The sequence below is a fragment of the Oryza glaberrima genome, chromosome 1 (assembly GCF_000147395.1).
Source record: "Oryza glaberrima chromosome 1, OglaRS2, whole genome shotgun sequence".
Lineage (NCBI taxonomy): Eukaryota > Viridiplantae > Streptophyta > Magnoliopsida > Poales > Poaceae > Oryza > Oryza glaberrima.
The window spans coordinates 15,162,198-15,185,817 of record NC_068326.1 but is presented as its reverse complement, the minus strand read 5'-3'; the positions used below and the strand labels follow the sequence as shown (position 1 = coordinate 15,185,817).

Below are 23,620 nucleotides of genomic sequence, written 5' to 3'. Positions count from 1 at the left end.
ATATTAATCGGGCACTTTCTACGAGTTCCCACGTTAATCAGAAAGATATGAGCATTGAATTAACACATCATAATGTCGGGACTGTTGATTTTAATCTGTGTTTAGGATATCATATCTCATGAGCTTCTTTTAGGAATCTAACACATGCGTGTTTTGAGAGCCCATTCAATAAGTGTTGAACTCCGATCCAATTCAGGGTTCTTTTAGTTGATCCGATCCAATTCTGTTACAATACGTGCTCGATCATATATCTTATCCGGCCTCTCCGATATACCGATCAACCACGACTCCATCTACCATCGACGTCCTATATACCCTGGCGTGGATTTCAGCCGGGTGTCGAATATAGCGGATGATTCTTTCTGATGTGCATGCAGGTCGACGACACAACTTGATCAGCTACATCAGCACGGCCATGAGGAGCGAGCCGCATGCGCGTGCCAGATTGTCTTGCACCGCACCTCCATCGTCTTCGTATTCTCGCCGGCCGGTTCGAGCTCCTGGCGACTTGGCAAGCTCCTACCCGCCACGCATGCTGAAACAGCAAAGAACGTATGTCTTTTTTATTAATATATAATATGCCACCAACCTTTTTCAGCCAGATCCACATGATTAAAATTAGTGTCTCCAGAGTTTAATAATTAAGAAGATTGCTTTGGGGGCACCTGTTTGACAGAGGGGAAAAAAGGGCCCATTATATCGATACGCGACACATGAAGTGCATATTTGAGTCACTCTATACGAGAGATTTCTTAATTTTCTAGCTGTGTGAAAGAGCATCCATATATATTTCTACTTGAACCACAGATATATAGCTAGCAGGTAATGTTATGTCATGTGATGCACTAATCCTGATTCGTTCGACCTAAGGATGTTCTGTCTTTTGGTCGATCTTAGGACATGTTCTTAACGAATCTTTTTGTGTTTTACCAGAAGTCACATGCATGCAGCCCACGCTTGCAGTGCTGCAGAAGCTGAGGAGCGGACGAGGCCATCTACATGTTAAGCAGATTAGCATGGTTCAGCGACAAGGTGATCATGCAAGGTTTTATTTAAAGAATATCATATGGTACGTAAAACCAGGTTAGGTGCTTTTCTTCCTTTTAGAAAAAATGAAATAGGCTTTTTCATCTGTGATTTTAGTTAACAAATTCAAGCATTAATGGTATGCGCTATTTTCTTTATCACACTTTAATTAATACAGCCGGCGGCCGGTGTTCTTATTGATATATATCAAATAAAAATATTTGTTACATGTTTTACTTGACAGGCCCAAATTATAAAAGATCATATTGGAAAAATAGTCGATTGGAGGTACAACTTGGTGATGATTAATTGTTCTGCGTAGTTTACATGCACATAACATTAATTAGTTTTCCTTAATGCAGTCCACATGTTTTTTTTTATATTGCCTTCAGAGTAGACCAAATCAGAGACAAGAGCTACCCTTCAATAAAGTTTAAATTTTTAGAATTTTTAAATTACAAATTACTAAACCACAAAGTATTACTAAACATAAAATAATTTGTTTTCAACTATAAAAGCGCTAATTTTGTGACTATAAATTTCAGGACTTCGTTTTGAATATGAATGCGTATGAAATGTACAACTAATTATTAGATTAAGTTATAATGTAACTTCTTGACAGCAGTAACTCGGTAACTAGACCAAGTGGGGTTCCAATTAATATATTAGCATCGACTACAAATGATTTAGTATTTACATACTCACTTTAGTAAATAGTTTCTGACAACCTGTTACTTACAACTAAACATTCAATAACAAATTAGTTTGGCCTCTATCTTAGTTGGTTAAAACTTAAAAGATGTGTATTCGTACGTATGTGCGTCCATGTAGCAAATAATAACAAATCCGTGCAACGCACAGGTTGACTACTAGTTCTATTAATTGGTTAGCAAGATTAAAGCTATTCTTTACTTCGAGAGATGTGCTTCAAATCCTTACCAACTAGATCTTGCTGCACCTGGTAACAAACATGCGTAAACTATTTCTCAAGATATGTGTTTGGAAAGCCCAAAGTACCGATAGCTAGCTCTTGGTCATCCAGTCAAAAAAAAAAGAGAGAGCTTGTGCCGTCTAAGATGCTACAACTGTGCCTGCCTCCTAACCATCCATAATCTTACTCACCTACTGCTAAAATCGTCAATTCTCTCCTCCTAGACCCATTTTCACTACCCTTCGATGGTTGATTGATGCCCCGGTTTCCCACTAAAATCATCCCAGGTATTCCTCCACGTTAGTATATAATCCTAAGTTATTTTCTTGGGGAGGGTACTTCTCCGTATTTAGCCCCGGTTGGATGGCCATGACAGGTTGTCATAAGGAACTTGGCAACCAGGGGTGGTCTCTCGAAACACCAGGAGGGCATCGTAAGGGGGTATTGGCTATATAATTATATAGTAGATAATATTGACCAAAGTTATATGTATGTATATTAGAAGTATAGGAAATAATTATTTTCTTATTCTTTTCCACTTATACTAGAATTAGTATGTATGAGAATATTGAGTGCTTCCGCTTTATGTCACTCTACCCTTGAATTGAATTAACCCCTGCTTAGACTTTGATTATTACAAGTAACATATAAATATTAGCTTGGTTCTCTCTATTATAATCTTCCCACGGGATTAAACAAATACGATACCCTTGGAATACTCTCGGGTGAAATGCTACAATGATATATCCGTGCGCTTGCGCATATGATCTGTAACCATAATATATCATGAATATTTCTGGCGCCATTGCTAGAAATTATATTTCTAGTAATGTCGTTAAGAAATAACAACAAGCATTTCTGGCGCCGTTACCGAGGATTATATTTCTAGTAACATCGTTAAGAAATAACAACAGACACTAAGTTTGTCCCTTCAGCACTCTCAAAAGATCGTTTGTCCCTTAAATCTTTATATCTTTATGCTATCTGAAGAACTTACAACTATTATATTCATCTCACAGCTAGCTACTCATCTTAAGCTTTTGAAAAGCCTCATAATCCTTTTCCACAATTGTCGAGGAGAGATCCTCTCTAGCGGGTGGTCGTGAGACGCCCCTTTGTGAGTTCGGCCGGGGGAGATGGCGCGATGGTCAAGAGCGTACTTCCACTTGCAATCTAGCTGCTAGACCGCTACCTAGCTTCTGTGAAAGACAAGGGATTATACAGGTTTGGGCCGCTATCGAGCGTAATACCCTACTCCTGTGTGTGCGATTATGATTAACTTTTATAAGAGGTATTGAGCTCTAAGGGAAACCTAGTTGTTCTTCCTCCCGAGCTCAAGTTGTCTAAGAGTCGTCCCTTTTCTCGGTGGGCGAGGTCCTCCTTTTATAGTTCAAGGGGATACCACATGCGCCATCTGTACCTACCCCTCCGCGGAAGGGGGACCCACCCTGCCTGGGTCAGACTGCCATACGTGCCTTCAACCGGAAGCAAGGTGGCCGTGCGTCCTTGGGTGGGACCCAACGCCATCCCCTGCGTGACACGGGGAGATCCCTGTCATTCGCCATTAAATGCATGGAGACTTTGGTGGCTCACCACGCGCGCAGCACTCTCCTGGGAACGTGCTGATAGGACGGGGCATATCTACCCCCATTCCGCCTGACACAGAGTGGAACATGGGGGTACTGCCACTCGTCCCATCGTCTGCGACCAGTCACAGACCGGTCGTGCTCGATTGATAGGGATCAATCGAGCGGCGCCGCACGCCCGCCCGCGCCGCATAATGCGGTGCGGGACAGTTGGGGCACCGTGCATTGAAGGCATGGAGCAGCGTCTCCTGCTCCGCCTGACCTCCCCGCCACGTGGTGGCCGGACGGGGGCCTCGGGGTGGCGCACGCTGAGGACCCGAGGGTTGCGATGTGGCACCCCGAGGCCACCTGGCCGCGTCAACGCTACCTGACTGCCTCCCCCAAGAAGGCGGGGGAAAGCCAGGCTGCACAGCCACATGGCCATATGGGAAGGTGGCTTCCCTCTACTTTGCGTACCCCCGGGCCCATATCACCGACAGTAGCCCCTGGCACCGCGTATGACTGCGACACCCTCGGGGTGGTCTAGCGTGGTGCCTCATAACTTCCGTCTCGTGATAACGGGTTGCACGGGGGTTCGAGGAGCCATCATTGGGGCGCTCAACTCAAGCGTCCATCGTGATGATTATTCAACCGCCGATAAACGCGCCACGCACGGGGGAGCGCAAGGCGGGAAAAACGAGGAGTCTCGTCCGACGCGCTCGGCGCCATTACTAGCTGTCTCGTCAACTGCCCGACCGCCAGGCGCGTGGGGACGCGGGATTGTCGGTGGGCCCGTCTGGACACAACCGCAATCATCGCGCGCTCTGCGCCGGCTGCGCTGGTGACAGGTGCACTAAGTGCAGGACGCACGTTTAGCGGGTCGAATGGGACGAGCGGGCGCGAAAACCGAGGAGGCAACCGTTGCGCCGAAAATCGAGGAGGCAACCGCAGAGGCGAGAATTGAGGAGGTGGACGCTGGTGAGGCAAGGATAAAAAGGGGGGAGGGCGGAGAATTCGTCTCCTTCCTTTCGCCATTTTCTCGCCCGCATACACGCTTCTCAGCCCCCAGCGTTCTTCTCTCCCTCCATCGTACTTTGCACGCCCAACTTCTCGCCCGCATCCGCCGGCTGCTATGGCCCAAGACGCCGGCAGCGCCATCCTTCCGGCATCGCGCATCACGGCAGAGAGGCACATGAGCCTCATCCGCAAGATTATGCCGGAGGACGCCGCCGTGAGAGCAGGGGAGACGCGGCCGCGGCCGCGGTACCCGAAGTAGTCCGTGCATCTCCTCTCCTTTGCTATGGCGGAGTTGATCCCGCCCTTCTCCAGCTTCTTTTACGAGGTCTTGGATTTCTACGAGATCCACGCCTTGCATGTCGCTCCCAATGCCGTGATGATCCTGGCCATCTTTGCGCATCTGTGTGAGATGTTCGTCGGGGTGCGGCCGTCGATGTGGCTGTTTCAGTGCTTCTTTGTCCATCAACTTCAGCAAGGCGCGGTGGTTTGGGGATGCTACTTCCAGCCCCGACCGGCGGTGACAGGGCAGTACATCGAAAGCCACCTCTGCAAGAAGTGGGAGGACTGAAAGAAGGACTGATTATACACCATGCTGCCCGACCACCAGCGCCTCCAGCTCCCCACCGGTCCTCCTGAGCGATCCGCGGGTTTGCAGGCGGTCGCAGAGCTGGGGGAGGAGTACGACGCGGTCCAGGATCGCCTCAGAGGCTTGCGGAGCCGGGGTCTGACGGCAGCGATGGTGTTCGGCGACTACTTCCCCCGTCGCATCGCGTCTCTCCAAGAGCAGTCCAGCGGCGCGTGAGAGTACACCGGGTATAACGACCCGATGCGTACTCACGTCGGCGAGCGGTGGGACTGGAGCGATGAAGACGCGAAGACGGTGGTCCGGCGGGTGTTGGGCTTGGACACCGTCGAGCAAACGTTAATCCTGGACGGGATCCTCCCCCTCTGCAGCGACCGTGATCGGGAGAGCATCCTGGCGGTGACGATGGCGGTGGGCACAGGGGGAGGTCGGCCCCGCCGGGGCGCTACCGGCGGCGGCGTTGGTGACGGCGCGGGGAGCAGCAGCAGAGCTGGCGGTTCCGGCGGCGGCGGCAGCTCCAGGGCGCCCGGCCCGAGCCGCGGGGCCGGTAGGAGCCCGACTGCCAACCCGAAAGGGAAGCGGAAGTTTTCTGAGTCCAGACCACCTTCTCCTCCGTGCGGTGGCGGCGCCGAGTGCGCAGCCGACCGGCCACCGATGAGTCACCAGCGCCCCGCCGCAGCAGAAGCCGGGCGGAAGAAGAAAAGGCTCCGGAAGATGGGCCAGATGGAGCCGTGCCGGGGGGAGCTTCATCGAGCCCCCAGAGTGGACCTTCAAGCGCCCCCCTCGCAGGTACGATCACCAAGGTCTGATCCCGTGCTCTCCATCCATCCTGGCTTTGTGCTTCTTCCTCTTTCTCTTTTTTTCTTTTTTTAAAAAAAATGCAACTGGGGTTCTCCTGCAGTGAGCTTCCCTCCCGAGGGGCCTCGGCAGCCGAACCCCCTAGGGTTCTAAGTCCGAGCGGCCGGGAGTCGGCCGAATAGGGGCCGTGGATCCTTCACAGCCCCCAGCGGGGCCCGCGGGCCACACGCCTGGTCCGACTCCGAGTCCACCACGGGCGAGACCGTCCCCTTGAGGGAGGAGAGGGCGCCATCCGCTGTCGGTGGTGGTGGCACCGAGGTCCCCCTCGGGGGTGGTCCCGAGGGCACAGCCGAAGGGAATGCGGCCTGGAGGCGGAGGCCGAGGCGGAACGCTGCCTGGACGCCGAGGCGAAACACGGCCCAGAGGCCAAGGTGGGGTGCGAGCCCGAACCCGAGGCCGAGGCTTTGCTGCGGGCCCGGGAGGAAGCGCTCGAGGCCGAGCGCTAAACCTTGGACGAGCGCACCCGCTTTGCACAGGAGTTCGAGGCCACGATTCGCCGGCGGATCAAGGTCCTCGACTGCAACCAGCGCGAGCAGGAGGGGCACAGTCAGGCACAGGCGCAGCGGGCCCAGGAGCTGGAGGAGTGGGCACACGTGTTGGACTAGAGCGAGGCCACCCTGGCCGCCCACGAGGTGACGGCGGCTGAGGCCGAATCCGCCCTTCGCCTCCGCGAGGAGGCCGCAGCTGAGCGCACCCGAACCACCGCCGCTGAGGCTGCAGTGGCTCGTCGCGCGGAGGAGCGATGGCGGCGCAGGCGTCCGAGCTGGAGGCTAGGGAGAAGGAACTAGCGTCGCGTGGGCAGCCCGGCGATACCAATCTGGCCAGCCAGCTCGCCACGGCCCAAGACACCCTCGCCGATATGGGACGGCTGGTGCAGGACCAGGCTGGAGAGATCGCGGCCCTCCGTCTCGCCAACAACATCGGGCCCGGCCAACTCCACGATGCCATCGAACAGCTGGAGCGTGCGGGGTGCCAGGTGGGCATCTCCATGCGCGGGGACAAGAAGCTCCCATCCACAAGGCCGGCACTCGCACGACGGTTGGACAAGATGGCGGCGGACCTGGAGAAGCTGGAGGAGGAGGTCGGCGAGGCCGTGAAGTCGTCATCGGCTTCCTTGGTGCGGGCGGAGATGGAGCTTGTCCTCGCGAGTCACCAGGCCCGCGACCCCGACTTCCTTCCCTGGCGCACGCTCAAAGATTTCTCCCCGGGGACTGAGGCGATGGCCCTTGAGCAGGTTCGAGATGTCGCCGACGCGATCGTCTCGGGCTTCGAGGGGACGGCCGCTCGGTTCAACCTCGCGCTTCCCTCGGACGAAGATAGCGGGAGCGATGACGGTGACGGCGGCGACGTCGGTGAGCATTGGGACGAGGTCGTCAGCGGTGCCGGACTTGGAGGCCCGAGCACCTCCATGACTGCCCCTACCCCTTCTTCTTTATTTTGCTATGTCCTTGTGGTGAACGCTTGAAACTCTAGGCCATCGTACCACCCTGGTTGCCAACTTGGATTGATCGGGCCCAGACGTGGCGCTAATGGTAGCACCGCAAGCTCTGTTGATAGCGAGCCACCCAAAGGGCGGCGCGCCTTCTTCGCTCTTCTAGATAGTCGAGGTCATCCCGTCGGAGCTCGTCCTGGTTTGCCTCGTTGTACAATGCAACACGGGGCGGACCCAAGGAGAGCTCTGAGGGAAGGACCACCTCGGCGCCGTACACCAGGAAGAAGGGTGTTTCTCCCGTTGCGTGACTCAGAGTGGTCCGATTGGCCCACAGCACTACGGGCAGTTCCTCAAGCCAAGAATCCCCGTGCTTCTTGAGGACATTGTACGTCCTGGTCTTGAGGCCTTTGACGATCTCAGCGTTGGCATGCTCGACTTGGCCGTTGCTCTTGGCATTGGTGGGTGAGGCAAAGCATAGTTTGATGCCCATGTCATCACATTAGTCACCAAACAGCTCACTGGTGAACTGGGTGCCGTTGTCCGTAATGATACGGTTTGGCACCCCGAATCGGGACGTGATTCCTCTGATGAACTTGAGGGCCGAATGCTTGTCGATCTTTACGATCGGGTAAGCCTCGGGCCACTTGGTGAACTTGTCGATGGCGACGTACAGGTGTTGGTACCCGCCGCGGGCCGCTTTGAAGGGGCCCAGGACAGGGGGCGCATCCTCTCTATCGCGCGTATCTTCTCGGGATTAGCTTCTATGCCTTGTGACGAGACTAGTAAACCGAGAAGCATGGCCGCCGGCACACCGAACACACACTTTTCGGGGTTCAATTTCATGCGCGTGGACCTGAGACTATCAAAAGTCTAAGCTAAGTCCGTCAACAATGTTTCTTGGTGGCGCGTCTTTACCACCAAGTCATCGACATAAGCCTCAACATTACGCCCTATTTGATTACTCAAAGTAATATGAGTCATGCGTTGAAAAGTAGGGCCTGCATTCTTTAAACCAAAAGGCATAGTTGTATAACAAAAAGTGCCTACAGGAGTAATGAAAGCAGTTTTTTCCACAACTTCCCTAGCCATGCGGATCTGATGATACCCTGAGTAAGCATCTAGAAAACACGAAAGGTCACACCCTGCGGTGGAGTCGACTATTTGATCTATGTGTGGTAAAGGGAGGGATCCTTAGGGCATGCCTTGTTGAGGTCCGTGTAGTCGATGCACATCCGGAGCTTGCCGTTGGCCTTTGGGACGACCGCCGGGTTCACAAGCCACTCTGGGTGGATGACCTCTCGGATGAAGCCGGCCTCCAGTAGCTGCGTCATCTCCTCGCGGATGTAGGCTTGCCGCTCCGGGGCCTGCCGCCGTACCTTCTGCCCGATGGGTCGCGTATCCGGCCGCACGGCGAGGCGGTGCTCGATCACCTCCCTGGGGACGCCGGGCATGTCCGACGGCTTCCAAGCGAAGACGTTGGAGTTTGCCCGCAGGAAGGAGACGAGCGCGCTTTCCAATTTGGCATCCAAGTTACCGCCGATCTTGGCGGTCTTGGACGGATCATCGCCAAGGGGATCTCCTTGACGGGCACCTCATCGCCCGAGGTGATGCGCTTCTTGGATGCGCTGGATGCGGAGGCTTCCGAGGCTCCGCCGGCCTCCTCCGGCTCGGTGGTCACAGCCAAGCTGTCGGCGCACTGCTCCGCACAAGCCAGGGCAATCTTGACATCGCCAGAGACGGTGATGGGGCCATTGGGGCCCGGCATCTTCATCTGGAGGTAGGTGTAGTGGGTGGCGGCCATAAACTTCACCAACGCGGGCCTTCCCAGGACCGTGTTGTAGGGCAAATTGAGATTCGCCACATCGAAGTCGATCCGCTCGGTGACTAGGAGCTCGATGTGGCCCAAAGGCCACGTGTGCCCTGGCGTCACGCCAATAATGGGCAGCGACGGCTGAAGCCTCATCCCCAGGGCCTTGAGGGCATGGAAGGCCGCCAGGGAGATGATGTTGAGGCTGCCCTCCCCCCCCCCCCCCCCCCCCCCGCGCCGATCAAGACGCGCTTCATCTTGACGTTTGTTGGTATTTCTTAACGACATTACTAGAAATATAATTCCCAGCAATGGCGCAGAAATACTCCTGGTATATTATGGTTACAAAGTTCATCCGCAAGCGCACGGATATACCATTGAAGCATTTCACCCGAGAGTATTCCAAGGGTATCATATTTATTTTATCCCGTGGGAAGATCATGTAGAGAGAACTCAACTAATAATTTATATATTACTTGTGATAATCATATTCTAAGCAGGGGTTAAGATAATCCAAGGGTAGAGTGACACACAAGCATTACTACTCATTCTCATAATCTATTATCTAAGCTAAGTGGAAAGAAAAAAGAAAGAGAATCTATTCCTATACATCTAATATACATAGTATACATACATTCTAGTTGACTGATATACTAGCTAATACCCTCTATCCGATGCCCTCCTGGTACTTCGAGAAGCCACCCCTGACTGCCAAGTTCCTTATGACAGCCCGTCATGACCATATAACCGGGGCTAAATACGGAGGAATACCCTCCCCAGGGAATTAACTGTAACGTCTCGGCCTAGGGCTTAATAGGATTAATAGAATACTCATGTCAACAAGTTGCAACTTTTTTTGGAAGCCAATCTCGAAAGAACTCTAAGGTTAAGCGTGCCACGAGTGAGGACAAAGTGTGCAGGAGCAATTTGGGATGAGTGACCGATCGGGAAATTCTTCCCGGGTGCGCACGAGTGAGGACAAAGTATGCAGAAAAGACTTCTGTTGGTCTATGAGGGCAGTCTATGACCTATGAAAGCTATCAGATGTAAGCGGGCCCGGCCTGGGGGAAGGCGGAACGTTATAAAGTGGTATCAGAGCCGACTCTCGCGGTTTCACGGGAGCAATTTGGGATGGGTGACCGACTGGAAAATTCTTCCCGGGTGCGCACGAGTGAGGACAAAGTGTACAGAAAAGACTTGTGTTGGTCTATGAGGGCAGTCTATGACCTATGAAAGCTATCAGATGTAAGCGGGCCCGGCCTGGGGGAAGGCGGAACGTTATAAAGTGGTATCAGAGCCGACTCTCGCGGTTTCACGGGCGCATGTGTCGTAGTTGCGCAGGCATAAAGTTATCAGATGTAAGCGGGCCCGGCCTGGGGGAAGGCGGAACGTTACAAAGTGGTATCAGAGCCGACTCTCGTGGTTTCACGGGCGCGTGTGTCGCAGTTGCGCAGGCATGGTGCGCATGGCTGGTGTGGATCTGGAGTGGTCACACAGCATGGCACATGCGCTGGCACTGGACACACGGACGTGGCCAAGAGAGGACGTTCCTGGCCTGGGGGGTTGATCGACGGGGGCGTCGATCTCTTTTAAGGGGGTGAGGGTGTAACATCTCGGCCTAGGGCTTAATAGGATTAATAGAATACTCATGTCAACAAATTGCAACTTCTTTTCCAGAAGCCGATCTCGAAAGAACTTGTGCGCACGAGTGAGGACAAAATGTGCAAAAAAAATACTTGTGTTGGTCTATGAGGGCAGTCTATGACCTATGAATACTTGTGTTGGTCTATGAGAGCAGTCTATGACCTATGAAAACCATAAGATGTAAGCGGGGCTGGCCTGGGGAAGGCGGAACGTTACATTAACTTAGGATTATATACCGGCGCGGAGGAATACCTGGATTATATACCGGCGCGGAGGAATACCCGTACAGTTCATTCGCAAGCGCACGGATATACCATTGTAGCATTTTACCTGAGAGTATTCTAAGGGTATCGTATTTACTTTATCCCGTGGGAAGATCATGTAGAGAGAACTCAACTAATAATTTATATATTACTTGTGATAATCATATTCTAAGCAGGGGTTAAGATAATCCAAGGGTAGAGTGACACACAAGCCACTCCTGATTGCCGAGTTCCTTACGACAGCCCGTCATGACCATCCAACCGGGGCTAAATATGGAGGAATACCCTCCCCAGAAAATTAACTTAGAATTATACTAGAAAATGAGTGCGCCTTTGGCGCACCAACTTAAAAATAACCTGTGAATATTTAAAATTTCCGTTTAGGATATAAATAATGTTGTAGAGTTATTTAGAATTAGTTTGATTTCTTAGATATATATGAGATGGAGTAAAAATGAACCAAGCGACAATAATCGATGGTATTTGTGATATTTCTATTTGGAAAAAAATCTGGAATATTTCTAGTTGGAAAAACAAAATGGAAATGTTTATTTCCGGACAAACATATTACACATAGATAAACGGAAACTTGGCAAAAAAGAAAAATCTAAACTCAAAATAATATATCAATCAAGTTTAAAAATCTAGGACCGATAGATCTATGCTATACGTGAAAGGCCCCTCGGCAAATTTAATGGTTATCTATAATCAGTTAAGCATGATTTTGTTCTAATAGACTAAATAAAAAACAAATAAAAAAATAGTGAATTCTATTTCCTTCCGTAATCATTATATCAGGAGTTTGTGAAAGTAAAAAATAATTATATTGAAAGTAGAAAATAAATTTCCAAATAAAAGTTTCTTTAAAATATCAAATGAACCTATTTTTCAAAGTTTGTAATAACTAAAATAGAACTAATCATACGCTAATCATACGCTAATGACTTTATGTTTTGTGTTTCCTCTTCAACTTTATTAATTTCAAACACCATCCTAGTTGTATAAATGTCAAGGATGCACCAACCAGCTATTTTGGAGTTTGATCTTAGTTTTACGTATCTAATCGGACTCCGAGCCAAATTGTTTCTCTTATAATTATGCTTATAAGCAAAATTTGAATTTCAAAATTAATTTTGGAGTTAATTTTTATTTTTATTATCGTAGTTTATTTTATAGCATTTGCTTTTGAACACATGCTTTACTAATAAATATAGTAATGAAGGATTTGAAAAAGCATGTGGACAATCGAAAGGATGATTGAAAGCATGCATTTTCAGATTATTGTTAAGACAAACAAAGGCGTAAAGTAATTATGGACTTGTGGTTAATAGTTTGGCCGGTCAGGCGTCACGCTTCCAGAGCCAACTTGGTGCAAGGTCACTCACCGGTCCCCTTTTTTTTTGCACTATGATGCAAGGTGCTGCTACACAGTTGGGTCACTTTTCGAAAAAGAAAAATTTTAGGTTCTGGAAGTAAATATGCGGGTTGTATGTGTATGGATCAGCATACAGGGGCGCTTTTGTAAATATTTTTTCATTTAGTGGGAGCATGTAATAAGAAATCATAGAGGGGGTTCAAATGTAAATTGGATCCAGGTATTCAGCGGTACGCTTGTCTTTTTCCCTTCCCGAGCAAATTTCTCCGCGTGGCGAGTCACGCACTATTCTCCGACTCCATCCTTCGACTTCCTCTCAGCTCGCCCCCAGTCTCCCTCTCGGCTTCTTCATTCACCACCCTCCACAACTACAACCATGCGAGCACGGAGAGCAGGGTGCTAGCGAACATGGCTGCAGTGACGGCGACCATCGATTAGGAGCGGCCTCCGGCGATTTAGGATGGCGGCGAGGATGGCATCGAAATAAGGACCAAATCCCATCGACGAGCAAACCCGCTGCTTGATTGCTCCATCCGTCACTGGCCATCAGCTCAGCCCCCTCTCTGCCTCGCCCCCTCCCTCTCTCACCCTCCACATCCAGCCACTGCAGAGCTCTGAGACATCCCCTGAAGCCGAGAGATGGCCGGCTCGAGCGGAGGCGCAAGGGGGCATCCATCTCCCTCCACTGGCGTCGCTTCTCGCCTCCCCCTCCTCATCTTCCATTGGGCGCCGCATGTCCAGGCAGAGCAGGTCGGTAGATCACGCCATCACCCCCTCCTCATCCCCTGAAGGAGGCGCCGTTGGCGTGGATCAAGGCAGGGCGACGGCACGGTTAGTAGGAGGTTTTTTCCTCATCCCCTGAAGCAGGCGCCGTTGGCGTGGATCAAGGCAGGGCGACGGCACGGTGAGTAGGAGGTTTTTTCTTGTGATTTTTTTGTTGGATTTTTCTCCAATAATAGCAGCCCGGATTCTTCTGGATAAGATCACATGTTTTGTGTAAAAAAACACACTCAAAATTTGTGTTTTATATTTAGATCACCAGATGATTTTTCACGGTTGATATATCATCTAACGGCAGAGGGAGGGTGCGGATACCTGGCAAATTCTCCAGCCGAGACTCCCGATGGAGCACAACGCATGATGCCACGTGGTCCAATGAGGAGCCTGGGATCAGACCCTGAAATCGGTTATAGAGATATAAGCGCGGAGGAATATACTGAGCTGTCACCATCAGCGGCCTACCTCTCATCCGTAATATATAACCCCAAATAATGATATTCCGTAATCTAGACACCACGTCTAAACTACCAGATACTACTCTAATATCATCGTCATGACATAGAGTAATTGCATAAGCAAACACTATACCCGCACCAAAGCATCTCCCAGATAAGCTAGTAGTATATTCTGTATAACATGAACATAATGTAAAGTTGGTACTCATATACTCGGAAAGTATTTCAATACCAGAAATGTATTTAGAAGAATATTCTAATAAAAGTACAAAGCTTACAAAAGAGGAAAGAAAAGCTACTAGAGCCATACCCGAACTCTTCCGAAGACTTCCGGACTCCTGATTCCTATTCTAATTCTATTCCACCAGTTAGATACTACTAAACTAAACTTGAGATGAATGAGAGAGCTCTTGCTTGAGGTGTGTGTTGAAGTGAAGAGAGTGAGCTCCTTATATAGAGGTAGGTATGACGGTTGTGGAAGGGGAATTGTCCGAAATACCCTCCAACTGTCATTGGGGTGCAATCTTGGACGTCCATGCCAAACCCTGGCCTCAACGGTGGAGATGGGGGTTCGGCCGAACCATGGGCTGGCCCAAACCAGCCCATCTTCGGCTGGCGACTTTCTCTATTGCTCCACTCCGCAGACTTGTGAATTTTGGCCCAATTCATCGTGTCAATTCTGGGTTCTTGGCCCATTCATACATAAGTCTGATTCTCGACATCGTCTGATTGATTTATCGTTTGTGTTGATGTCGATTCTCCTCTACTTTATTGTTATTCTCTGCAAAAGGTTAGTAGACCTAATACTAGTGGAATATTATTATTCGAACAAAAATATGCATTGCAAGCATCACTAGTTCTCCTCTATTTTGGTAATATTGACGGTCGAAACTGATCGATAACGACCGTCAACAAAGCCCCCCAAGCTTGAACCTTTGCTCGTCCCAAGTGAAGGACAAAAGGGAATAAAGACTTGGTTGTTGATCAGGAGTTGCTACAATGCTACATATCTCAAAGAGCTACATATCTCAAAGATATAGGTGCAAGGTATATGTACTCTCTCTTAGATTAAATAATCTTTGGCACGGTGGCTTACCCTTACTCCTGATTCCCACGAGACACTACTTCTCTGTCACGCTAGGAAATTCACTAGTAATTTCCGAACTTATTTGTGCATAAAAATCCTCGTCCAGGAATCAGCCGAGGTACACAAACAGACAATTTAATGTACAAATCCATCTTAATAATAACGTTACATATTTACAAAAGAAAAGAAAACAGCAACGGAATTAACGGTCTAGCGATGGCTTCAGCTCCACTCCCACAGGCAGCTCAACTGGGGTATAAGCCAAACGTCTTCTCCTTCTGGATCCTTTTTATTCAACTGAGGTTGATTGATTATTGCAAGGCATATGACATACTCAACAAGCCACACAGCAAATATTCAAGTGTACAAGGATACCAAAGGATGGCATAATATAGGCTCATTTGCAAAAGCAGCATTTAGCAACTATTTAAGAATAGTAAAACAATAGAGTAATCATCAATTTTAATCAACACTGAACAACACGCCCATGCTGCTCAGGCCCAACCATCCTGAACAACCATACCCGGCTGTACAGATCTAACTCCAAACTAGGAGGTAAACAAATTATTACCAGTTATAGCATCAATAATTATTTGTGAGAGGTGTGAGACTAATCACGAAAAACATTGCTCAACCCGCCCATGACTGCGGGCACGGCTATTCGAATAGTTTTACTCTGGCCAGAGGTGTACCACTGTACCCACAAGACACAGCCTCAACATCATGTCTACCATGCGTCGTGATACTGGAAAGTGCCCGAATAGAGGCTGTGACAATACCCTCTGCACAACACAACTCACCACAGTGCACCATTCTTGGATCATAATCACCCCCTCTATAAATATAACCAGAGGCATGGAGTCCCCAGCGACCCCAACGGACTTCTCGTCGCTTCTCAGTCTGGCACCCCGCAATGAATCATGTTATACAAAAGGTAAAGCCGTTGCCCACGCTGGCTTGTGGTTGGTACGGTCAATGTTTCATAATAGTAGCTCGCGAACCGGTCCTTAATTGTCATGAGCACGACCATCAAAACCACATGCTCACAACCCACCATTAATCAGGTTTTATGTATCAATTAATTATCATAACACGATCAACCATCGTGAGCTACCATTAAATTAACCATAAGTAATAATGTAATATGATTCATCTCATTAACGAGCTAATGTTTCTAAGCATGGCTAAGCAATTATATATATAGCATTTAGCTGAACCAAACCAATATATAAGGTTCAAGCTAATCAATTTATTACCTATAGGAAAATAAAGGCATTGTTGGCCATAATTAAATGGGAAAGGCTCACCACCCGATGACATTCGAAAATAATGCATAAGTTGAAATAAAACATTAGCTTTAAACGGGTTCAACATGCTCAAAGGGTTGTTTGAGATCTGTGTGACTTGCCTTGAGCTTCCTCAAACGCTTCTGAACCTTCCTCAACGTAAACGCTCTCCTCCGGAACGTCGGAAACTAAAGCAAATAAACACAATCAACAAAACAGTAAAAAACAAGCATAAAAGTATATGTGGATATTTTTAACATGTAGATCTCCATTTTAGATGAATTTAGCAACTTGAACCACTTGAATCCGAGTTACAATGATTTTGTTATGAATTTCCGAAGTTTAATCAGATTTCATCTAATACAGAAAAACTAATAAAAGGATTTATGACGTCATTGATGACATCATCGCTGGCCATGGCTCTGAACCATGAGGTCGACGGAGCTGGAGGACTTGGCCGGGTCTTCTGAGGACACCTATGCGAAGAGGACGACGATGCGAACTCACCGGTGTGAAAAACAACGACGGACGACGACGAACGAAGGCCGGCGACGAACTCCAACGGCGGCTCGGCACGCGTCAACGTTGGCGACGGTGCTCCGGCGGTCTTCGGCGGCTGAAAAGGGGCGGCCGAGGTGCTCCTACTCCGCGCGAACCCGACGGCGACGACGCTAAGCGGCGACGGCGACCACAACCCCGGCGCGGCGCGGCTGGAACGACGACGACAACGGTGGCGGCTAGGGCTACGCGGTGGCGGCGCTACGGGCAACGGTAGAGCTCGGTATTTGGGGCAAACGGAAGAGGACCACTAGGGGATGTTTTATATAGGCTTGGATTAGAGAGATCGGACTACAAACGAGAGGATTTTAACCGGAAAATCCGTGGGTTAGTTGGAGAGATACACTCGAAAACAAGTTTGATTCGGATAAAATACAAGGAATTAGGTTCCGATTCTTAGGGAAAACGAGAGAGGAAGATAAAGGAAATATTTCCCCTCAACTAATTTTCGGAATACACGAGAGATAAGGCCGGATTTGGTGGAGAAAACCGAGCCAACTCGGTCTCAGTTCGGCAGCCAGAGGTTGAAGATGAACAGTACCAGGGAGGTGAAGTAGACTTTCTCTGTGAGCTACCTTTACTAGACCGGATTGATGGAGGGACCTGAAATGGACTTTGGAGGAGGGATCAGGCCAGCCGAAAGGAAGGGAGAATGGGTCGAGGACTAAAGGTGAACTTTTCCAGTTTCAGCCCGAAAAGGAAAAGGGGATTTAATTTACTTTTCCAATTAAATTAATCACTGAAATGATCTTTGAATTGTTAAAAATACTTCCAATGCTCGAATAATTTGAAGAAAAATCCTGAAAGTACTTGAACACTATAAGTATTTAACAAAATTAAAAGCAGACAATTTATTGAATAATTTAATACGTGATTAATTACTGAAATGTTCTTTGTATGATTAAAATTAGGAATTGAGCTCCGAAAAATCCGAGAAAATTCCAGAGAGTATAATTAACCATAGAGAATTTAATAAAAATTAAATCCATCCATGCTTTATATTTAGGAAATTTTATTTCCCACATTTAACTTCACTTGTAAATTAATGAACATTTAATATAAATTCTAATAATAATTTATTAAATAATTTATAAATCCGAAAACAAAAATCAGGATGTGACATTCTCCTTGCCTTGGGCGGTTGAAAGACAGAACAACAATTAGAGCACCAATTCACCCATTCTTTGTTCAACTCTTAATCCGGAAGTTTTCAAATGATTTTGGAAAAGAAAACCAAGTTCCTCAAATGATTCACTCAGTCTCTCTAAGTGTATCATTTTGAATTCCTCACCAAATGATGCCTTGTTGATTCCTACTCTAAGGTTTATATGTGGAGCTCGATAAGGATCAAACATGGCATACTTGCATTCACATTTATCACTAAATCAAAATCTTAGACTAAAGCAGATAACTAAACATACTCAAGATCAAGATCATGCATAATGTGTGTGTGGTATATGGTGGAAATGGTGCATGAAGAAAATAGAAGAAAAGTGCTTCTCCTTTGTGCTTACTTTCTTCTCCCAAAAATTCCTTCTTTTATTGATTAGGAGAGGGCATGATTACATTTTCTTATTTTATTATTATTTTTTTTCAATCATGCTCATGCTTGATGGAGCATAACCTCTTTTTTCATAACCATGCCTTTCCCTCCTCTCTTTTTTTTTTCAAAAGGATTTTTTTTTCTTTTTAGGAGAAGAAAACACATGAAAGCATGGAGATTTATTTTGGTAGAAATATGGAAATGGATAGGAATATTTCTTAGCTCCCAGTGTAGGAGTTTAGCATGTGCATATATGTGGGTGTATGATCTTGATCATAGAGCATGAGAAGTATCTACACAAGTCACAAGAGTTTGACAAAGTTCAATGGAATAGCAAATAACCAAAATGTATATGGTTTAATCATGATAGAACATTTTTGGCTCTGGTAGGAATTTATATCAAATGAGGGACTTTCAATTTTATCATTTTGAAAAACAAATCATCCGGAATTTAAGCCAAACTAGTATCAGGATCATAGCCACTCATATTTACTATCTCATATCTCGTAACAATCTAGACTTAGATTAGCAAGTGCAGCCCATTTACCTCAGGTTCCCGGATAATTGTTGGCTACTTATATTCAATCTTTGAGAGAGTATCTACCAAGAACCCATATATAAGCGATATAAAACAGAGCAACTATTCATCATTTCAACAAAGAGAACTAGCTTGTCTTACCTAGCATGACTCAAACCTATCCTATCTTTTTGGTATTTTCTATTTTGCAAATTTTTATGTTGTTTTCAAGTTTTATAAGATGCAATTGGAAAGCAAATATGCAATTGGAAAGGGAAATATGCAATGTGAAACAAGTTACCTCAGTGGGGGGGAGCGATGTCTCCCCCCAAGCTTGGCTTTCGCTCAGGGTCCTCGATAAGGATTGAACCCCTGAAATCGAAAGTACGCTTGAAGGTCATCATGCTGTTGCTGCATCATGTTGTTGATGTTGGTGAATTGAGCATCAGCAAATTGTTGCCATTCTTGTGTCTGAGCTATGTGTTCCACGAGGTCGTACCGGATCTCCCCCGTCTGCATATCAAGGGTGTCCATCCTCCTAGTGATTTCACCCAAGTCCCAACGAGAGGAACTCGAGCGCCATTCACTTGGAGTTGAAGGCACACCACTTGATCTAGAGGGTTGGTTGTTCCCCCAGTGGATGTCATGAGGCGCATGCCACCGGTCCTCATTGGTGCTTGACCAGGTTGAGACTCCGATGCTATGGCGTGGAGCTTGAGTCCATCCGGGTGCATCCCCAGTTGGTGCCCAACCTACCTCATACATCTGCATGGGTGTCGAGGATGATGAACTTCCTTGTTCGTTCCTTGTCATGTTGCGCGTCTCCCTGTATGTTCCACCTGCACGAGATTCTTCTATGGTCTACAGGGGAATGGTTAGTTCATGGCAGTTGTACAAATGATACCCCGCATTTGGCAACGAGATTTCATTTGTACAACCGGGGAAAAAGTATATCAAAGATCCATTTACTCCATGTTTCAAAATATGCCCTTGCACTGATAGACCTCATCAATACGCGGACGAGCGGCTGAGATAAAAGCAATTTGGTCGCAAACGACCCCTAGCCCTTTTGCTATCCAAGTAATCAGAGAAGAGCACTCAACAGGAGCAGAGAACTTTATACTTTCTAACCATTGTCTTATCATATATTTCAATGGAGAAATTTTGTTTTTTCTAACCATGGCAAATATGATAATTAATTCATCTCCCCTGATGGGTCTCAGATCACTTCTAGGAAACAAAGTCATAGCAATCTAAGTGTAGGATTATGGATATCATTCGTTCTAGGTTTCTTGCAAATTGGAGCACCAGAAATATCTTCCGAAAACCTATTTTTCTCGAACCTAGAAATTCCTTTCAGGAGATCGATTTTACAGGAATCGTGAATACCAAGAAGTGTACTCAAGCTTTTCCATGTAAGCGTGAACTCCTTACGGAAAAAGCAAAAATAAATATCATCCTCTACTTCTTTCAAAGTGCACAGAAATTGCAAAGTAAGCAAACGAGAACCAGGCTCATCTACCACAGCAAATCTCTGCCAACCAACAGCTTTCCAAATAGAACGAAATTCAACATCCATACTTATCTTTTTCAGCAACTCCGGTGAGTATTCTCGCATGTGAGCATACTCCCAGTCGCTCAGCATGTAGTAGGCTTGTCTCTCCCGATCACTGACAAGGTCAAGGTCATCGTCGCTCAGGAGTTGTTGCGGAGCATCGGCGTCTTCCATCGAGACATCAGCTGATGAACGAGTGCTAGACTCGTCATGACGACTTGATGGAGAGCTCGACCCCTTGAACAGACGAGACAGTCGCCTCCTCATACTGCACAATGGAGCAAGAACAGGCTAACCCGGCGGGGGTTAGAAATGACAAGAGTTTCACCCGCCGGTTAGTTTCACCAAAGCAACTTGTATGTATGCAACTAAAGATTTGGACTTGAGGAAAACTATCAAAGCATGAATGAACTTGAGAGCAAACTTTGGAGAGGGAATGAAAATGTGTTGAAATGGGGTGGAATTACCTCTCTCGGCCGGCTGGCTTTTCTAGGGTACCCACAACGGTCAGAAATGACATGTGGGACCCACTAGCCGTTACCCTGCCAAAAATGGCAGGTAACCGTTGCCTGGCTGGTTCGACCAAACCCCTGGTGGGCTCAACCAGCCCCACTTTCGGCCGTTCGAATCCAACGGTCAATGTGGTCGCGGCGCAGTGAATTTTTGTTGAAAATTTAATTTTGGTTTGCTTTGAAAAATTCATTTGAAGAATTTCCTCAAAATTCAAAAGTCCTATATGCAATTTTGAAATTCAAATATGTGATGTTGCAAAAATCCAAATTGTTGAAAGTCCGGATACATAACAATTTACCTGTTGGCGAAGGTTGCGTCATTTAAAGTCCGATGTGCAAGACCGTACCTCCTTTCGATTCAGTTCACGGATCTTCCACCCGTCTCCGGAGGTGATGGAGCGGGCATCTTTGGCTTCTTCCTCCACACCTTCTTTGATTTCGGTGCGGGAGACGGCTTCTTCTGAGCCGGCTGCTCTGACTTCTTGGCCGGTGCAGGTGATTTTACCGGCGTCCTCCAATAACAGTTCCTGGGCATTGTTGTTTCCTTTTCTAGGAAGTTCTGCATGAATTTTACCAGGCTATCCGTCTTGGGTGGCACCACTCAGACACTTGGATATTCTGTGGGTTTGGCCCGTACTTGATTCTGACCATGGAGCATTGTTCCGTCCTTGGTTGAAACTCAAACTTTTCCTCCTTCCCGTTGATATGGAAATAGATACTCCTCGTTCCCACGTCAATGTTGGCTCCTACGGTGCTAAGGAACGGATGGCCCAGGATGAGCGGCGTCTCTTTCCCTGTGTCCATGTCTAGCACCACGAAATCGACCGGGATAAAGAAATCCTGTATCTTGACTGGCAGATCCTCCGCTATCCCCGCCGGGTAACGGACTAATAGCCAGTTGGAGGCGCATCGGTGTTGGTGCCAACACCGTGAAGTTGAGCTTGTCAAAGACGTCAATTTTAGCATGACGCTGATGCTGGCTCCAAGGTCGCACAAGGCCTGGTCGAATTGTTGTGCCCCGATCGAGCAGGTGATTGTGGGACACCCTGGATCTTTCTTCTTTTTCGGGAGCTTGTGGAGTATCAGGTTGCTACAGTGTTCCGTCAGCTTGACCACCTCCGTTGTTGGGAGCGATCTCTTGTTGTTGAGTATGTCCTTGAGATTATGGGCGTATGTTGGCACTTGCATAGCGTCCAACAATGGTATGCTGATGTGGATCTTTTGGATTACTTCAACAAAGCGAGCGAACTGCTCGTCCACTAACGGTTTCCTACTCCGTTGAGGTAATGGCAGTAGCCGTGTGTCGTAGTACTCCTGCGGCACTATCTTCTCTGGCTGAATCTCCTTGTCAGCCGAGTCAGTAGATGACGTTTCTTTTGACATCCCATTAGTTCCTGCAGGGTTAGGATACGGCGGATCACGAGTGGACTTACCTCCCCTCGTCGTGATCGCCTTAAAATTTTCAATGGAGGAGTCAGGTTGCCCCAGAATCCTCTCGGATTCATTTGCAGTGACTAAAGATGCCAACTGAGCTAACTGGGTTTCTATCATCTTATTAAAGCTCAGCTGGTTTTGAAATGCGGAAGCAAAGCCATCTTGGTTGACATTTATGTTCTCTAAGATCTTATCATTAGCAGCAAGCATTTTGCTTAGCGCATCAGTGGTTTTAGCTTGCGCAAAAACAAGATCCTTCAAGGAGGGCTAGTTAGAGAAGTGTCACGCCCGGAATTTCTATCCAAAATTCCAAACGCTTACATGTGCGCGAACCCTCGTCCAGGAATCAGCCGAGGCACACAATAACAAATTGATAATAGAGTACAATTATTACTCTAATTAATAAGCGAATAAAATGTCATTACAGAGGTAGATAGTTCCTCTCAATCAATAAAGATCTAAGCAGCGGAAAATAAGATAAACGGCGCAGACGATTCCACTCCACAGGCAGCTTGACCAGGGCTACACCTAATCCTCCACACCATCAGCATCACTGTAGAACTCCTCCTCTGATGAATGATTGCAAGGTGAGTATATGACATACTCAGCAAGCCACGCAGCAAATATGCAAGTGCACAGGATAACAAAGGATGGCATAATAGGGTTTCATTTGCATAAACAGCATTTAATAAACATTTCAGAATTTAGTAAAACAGTTGAGTAATAATTAAACAATGTTAATCCAACGCTATACAACATACCCTGTTGCATAGGCCCAACCATTCTGAATAACCAATCCCGGCTGCACAGTTCTATCTCCAAACCAGGAATATTCCATTCCAAACCAGGAGCTAATCAAATTATTACTAGTCATAGTATCTTTTATTATGATGAGAGGTGTGAGACTAATCACGAAAGACATTGTTTGACCCGCCCATAACCACGGGCACGGCTATTCGAATAGTTTTACTCTGACCAGAGGTGTACCACTGTACCCACAAGACACAGCCCCACGACATGTCACCATGCGCCTTGATACCACCACGGTACCTCAGAAAGGAGCTGTGACAGTACCCCTCGCACAACACAATCCACCACAGCGCACCGTTCCTGGATCATAATCACCCCCTTATAAACAAGGCATGGACTCCCCAGCGACCCCCGTGGGCTTATCTCCGCCACTTCTCAGTCTGGTGCCCCGCAATGAACTATGCTATACAAAAGGTAAAGCCGTTGCCCACGCTGGCTTGTGGTTGGCACGGTTAATGTTTCACAACCGAAACTCGTGAACCGGTCCTTAATTGTCATGAGCACGACCATCAAAACCATGTGCTCACAACCCACCATTAACAGGTTTTAGTTGGCAAATTAATTAATTAACCAATCATGATT

At 47.6% G+C, this 23,620-nt stretch overlaps 1 long non-coding RNA gene across 2 annotated transcripts; it reads right to left on the bottom strand.

The window, feature by feature from the left end:
* Window positions 1–16: 16 nt before the first annotated feature.
* On the bottom strand, window positions 17–14,530 carry LOC127769880 (uncharacterized). 2 transcript variants are annotated; one of them, XR_008016855.1, is made up of 4 exons: window positions 14,047–14,530; window positions 13,597–13,678; window positions 931–995; window positions 17–535 (listed from the first exon to the last, which is right to left on the bottom strand). It is a non-coding gene; the product is annotated as an uncharacterized LOC127769880 (long non-coding RNA). The 2 variants fall into 2 exon arrangements; XR_008016854.1 differs by lacking the exon at window positions 931–995.
* Between the last annotated feature and the right edge of the window lie 9,090 nt (window positions 14,531–23,620).